The following is a 5,092-nucleotide window of genomic DNA, read 5'->3' on the forward strand; positions in this document are numbered from 1 at the left end:
CTTTGTAGGATTTAACATCATCTTGTGGTACCTGAGGACCTCAAAAGCTTCCCTCAAATGGGTTATATGATCAGTCTTTACTAGACTCTTGACTAATATGTCATCGACATAAACTTCCATAGTCTTGCCAATAAGATTCTTAAAAATTTTATTTACCAACCTTTGATAGGTGGCTCCTGCATTCTTAAGACCAAATGTCATAACTAGATAACAATAAATACCAAAGTCAGTGATGAATGATACCTTTGGAATGTCATCCTTGTGCATCTTGATCTGATTGTATCCACTAAATCCATCCATGAAGCTCAGCATTTCATGCCCAGCAGTGGCATCTATCAAAGTATCGATCCTTGGTAACGGGAAACAGTCCTTAGGACAGACATCATTTAGATCAGTGAAGTCCACACACATCCTCCATTTTTCATTGGCCTTCTTCACCATTACAGGGTTTGCTAACCACTCTGGAAATTGAATCTCCTCAATGAAACCAGCCTCCAAGAGCTTCTCCACTTCCTGTTTTATAGCTTCTTGCCTTTCTGGAGCAAAACTTCTTTTCTTTGGTTTCACTGTCTTCCGATTTGGGTCCACATTCAGCTTGTGAGTAATCAGTTCCGGGTCTATGCCTGGCATATCAGCTGCTGACCATGCAAAAATGTCACTATTTTCTTACAAAAATTTCACCAACTTCCCTCTAAGGGGCTCCTCGAGCGTTGCTCCAATAAAAGTCACCTTCCTAGGATCTTCGGGGGCTAAAGGAATTGAAACCAAGTCTTCTGCTGGCTTTCCTCTTTTCTCATCATTCTCTCGGATATCCAGATCTTCAATAGGAAGAACCTGCCCCTCAACTCCATCTGCCCTCAAAGAGGCCACATAACAGCTTCTAGCCATTTTTTGGTCTCCTCTCTCTTCTCCGATCCCTTCCTGGGTAGGAAACTTCATAACTGAATGGTAGGAGGAAGGGACTGCCTTGAAGACGTGTATACCTGTTCTTCCCATGATAGCGTTGTAAGTCGAACTAGCCTTCACCACCACGAAATCCAACATCTGAGCTGCTTGCCTTGGTTCATGTCCTATGGTTGTTGGCAACTTGATTATCCCTTCTACGGGGCACTCCACTCCCGCAAACCCATATATTGGCATGTCGGTTGAGGTCAATTGGGAGTCATTCTATCTCATCCTCAAAAAGGTGTCATGGAGCAAGATATTCACTGAAGCACCATTATTCACAAGGACCCTTCTCACTGGGCTGTTCCCTATAATCGGGGTTATGACCAACGGGTCGTCATGGGGAAATTTCACACCCTCCAGATCGGCATCATCAAAAGACATTGTTACTCCTGTCCTGGCCCTCTTCGGGGCTTCCCCAACAATATGCATAACTTCTCGAGCATATGCTTTCCTGGAGTTCTTGGATAACCCAGCAGCAGTTGGTCCTCCAAAAATTGTGTTGATCATAGGTCCTCGGGGGCGCGGTCCTCTGAAGATTGTATTTATCACCGGTCCCCCAGGTTGGGGATTTCGCCCCTGATCTTCTTGATCTCTCCTTCGGTCATCAAAGTTTCTTCTCACGTTGCTGCTTCTATCCCCTCCTTCTCCAGTGTATTTGTTCAATCTTCCTTTTCGAATGAGGAACTCAATTTCATCTTTCAGCTGTCTACACTCATCGGTATCATGACCAACATCTTTGTGAAATCTGATATACTTGCTTTTATCTAGCTTTGCAGGATCAGCCTTCAAGGGCTTAGGCCAACAAATATCTCTATCTTTCTCGATATCCATCAAGATCTGGCTTCTAGGAGCATTCAACTTAGCGTATTCAGTGAACTTTTGCCCAGGTCCTCCCTTCTTGGGGTTTGAATCAGTATTTTGCTCGGTTCTAGGATACTTGTCCTTAGCGATATACTCCAAATCAGTTTTCCGCTTCTTGCCTCCAGTGGGCTCATTACTCACTACAGTCTTCTTCATGCTCTCTTTCACCTTGATGTACTTCTCTGACCCTATCCTGGAGCTGCAATATGCTTTTAGGGGGGCGTTTGGCCAAGGACATCTTGAAAAATTCATCCCTGGTTCCTTATTGCAGTGCTATCATGGCTACCTTATCATCAAGGTCTGGGACTTTTAAAGCCTCCTTTGTGAAACGATTCAGATAGTCTCTCAAGGATTCCATTGTTCCCTGCACAATGCTCATAAGAGATGCTGAACTTTTCTCATGTACTCTCCCGCTGATGAATTGCTTAATAAAAGCCTGACTTAATTCTCTGAACGACCCAATAGAGTTTGGGGGCAAACGACTATACCACCTTTGAGCCATACCCGACAGGGTTTGAGGGAAGGCCCGACACTTAATAGCATCATTCATGGGCTGCAACAGCAGTGCATTAGAGAATGTCCTAACATGATTAGCGAGATCTCCCGTGCCATCATAAGCTTTGATAGTTGGCATCTTGAACTTCCTTGAGATATGGACATTCATTATTTCCTCAGTGAAGGGTGGAGTAGGATCATCAGGATCTCCAAGGGGAAGAAGATTTCTTGGATCAGCCCTTGGGACAACAACCCTCCTCTGTACTGGACCATCCAGGTCTATGATAGGAGGAGGATTTCTCCCCCTAGGAGGTACTGGGGGTCTGGTGGTCTGGTGCGCCTCCAAGTCACGCCTCAGCCTTTGAATCTCAGCCTCGTGAGCCCTGATCCTTTCCTGCACTTCTTGGGGATTCATCCTTTATTGGCTACCATCAGCCATCGGCTCTTTGCCAGCACGTCTCCTTCTTGGGGCTACTTCATCATCCGAAGATTCAGAGTCTCTCTCAGTGTAAGGACCAGAAAATTCTTGATCCTCAGGGATAGGAGCCAAACCTCGTATGTATGAGGGCGAACGCCCTCGTGCTTCACTCCGTCCAGCATGTCCACTTCCTCCAATCTCGGGGTAAAGGGGCATCCCATAAGGGTGGTTAGTAGTAACAATAGTTGAATATTCGTACCCGATGGGTCGAGAATTCACAGATGCATGTACTTGTTGAACTTAGGGATTCGTACCTTGAGTAGCCGAGGGAATCATCCCTTGTGGCTGAAGTTCAGTTGCCCCTATCTGGGCTTCTCCATGCGTGGTTGCATAGGTTGAATGAGGAGGTACCTCCACGGTTGACGAAATCACTTGAGTTGTCCCTGTTGGTGTTCTTCCTTCAAGGGCTCTAACTGTTCTCCGTGTTCTGGCCATGATTGTTGTTGTGCTTTCCCACAGACGGCGCCAAATGTTATGGATAAAAAACTAAGGTTATTATTTGTTGTATTTATTGCTAAGGTTCAGGAGTTCAAGGCCTTTAATGGCTGCTCTCGTGTTTCGTAGCTTAACTCTGCCTTTACGAGATGCCTACGTATCTCTGTGAATTAGAAAATCAAGCCAAAAAACGTAGTTCTGATTTGTGGGGTGAGACCCCTTATATAGATGTTGGTGGTCCTAGAATTGGACTTGGTATAGGAGACTTGGTGATCAAGTCTCTGAATTAGAATGGACTTTGGAGTCATAAATAGTAGGAAATCGATTCCTTATCCTTCTAGGTCCCTTAGAGGCTAATCTGCAAAGATTTATGTCCTCATTGAGATTCTTTTCAATAGTTGATTTTTTCCTTATTAATTAATTACGAAATTAATTAATATTCAGGGTTTTTGGGCCTTCTTTGTTCCATCAGGCCTGATCTGGTCCATCGGGCCTGATCAATGTGTTAACCTTTTTGGTCTGAATGTCATACATCTTCTTATTGGGCCTAACAGCCCAAATCATGTATAATTACTCTAATATTTAATTACACAATCAGGATTTATTTATCCCTATCATTAATTTTCTCCTAAGTTTTAAATTTAAAAATATATTTTAAACTCGTTCGACTATTTTAAATTTATTTTAACCATTATTCGCAAGTCAATCTTAATATTTTAATATTTTTCTAACCTTATAATAAATTTTGAACAATAGATATTATATATTTTAAATTTTAATTTAAAGAATTAGTCATAACTGTATAAAAGTTAGATATTAATTATAGATATTTCTTATTATAAAATAATAATAATTTTCATAATAATAATAATAATAATAATAATAATAATAATAATAATAATAGTCATAATGATGATAATGATGATAATGATGATAAGATGTCATAAATTAAGTAACTAAAGTTTTTTCAAAAATATTTAAACTAAATTTCATGATATTATAAATTTGATTATTGATTAATAAATAAAAAAAAATAAAATTATATTTTTAAATCATGAGAGTGCGACTTAATAAAATAAACATATTGATGTTTTTACCAACTGTTTTATCAAAATATTCATTTTTTCCCCACAAAACTTAAAATACAAAGAAGCATCGACATATGTCATGAATATTGAATATATATGAATATTGAATACGAATACGCATTTTAGGTTTACGTATTTTGAATACACATTTCTTAGATGTGTATTTTTTTTTTGAATTCTATTGATACTTTAGGAAAAAAAAGAATACAAATGTGTGCGAATTGTAGATGACGCTTACCGAGAAAAGATAATTTGGATAGATGGATCCGAAAGTGAGATATTTTGAGTAATTTCTCTTTTTTAAATTTATGTATTTATTTTATTTATTTGAAATGATCAAGATAAAATAGGAAATAAAATAACATTAAATATTATTTAAAAACAACGGCTAATTAGTAAACTAGTTAACAAAATAAATTCTAATCATAAGGGATCTTTTTTAGATATGTAACTAAAAACACATAATTAATCATGACAAAAAATACACATAATTAAGTAAACAAATGAATAATATTACATATCAAATATTTTTACTACAAAATAGAATTCATAACACCTACTTAAGAAAAAAAAAGAATTCATAACTATTAAAACAAATAAATTTTTTTTATTAAACGATTATAATTACATAGTGACTTATTCTTACAAAAAAATTATGATGTCTGTGATCACCGTACAGTAATAATAACATTTTATTTTTAACTATGCTTTATTACCATAAAAAGTTAAATTCGGGTTAAAAACGAAATCATTTAAATTTAAATTAGCAGAAAAATATAATATTAAG

Source organism: Apium graveolens, chromosome 4 (genome assembly GCF_009905375.1).
Source record: "Apium graveolens cultivar Ventura chromosome 4, ASM990537v1, whole genome shotgun sequence".
NCBI lineage: Eukaryota > Viridiplantae > Streptophyta > Magnoliopsida > Apiales > Apiaceae > Apium > Apium graveolens.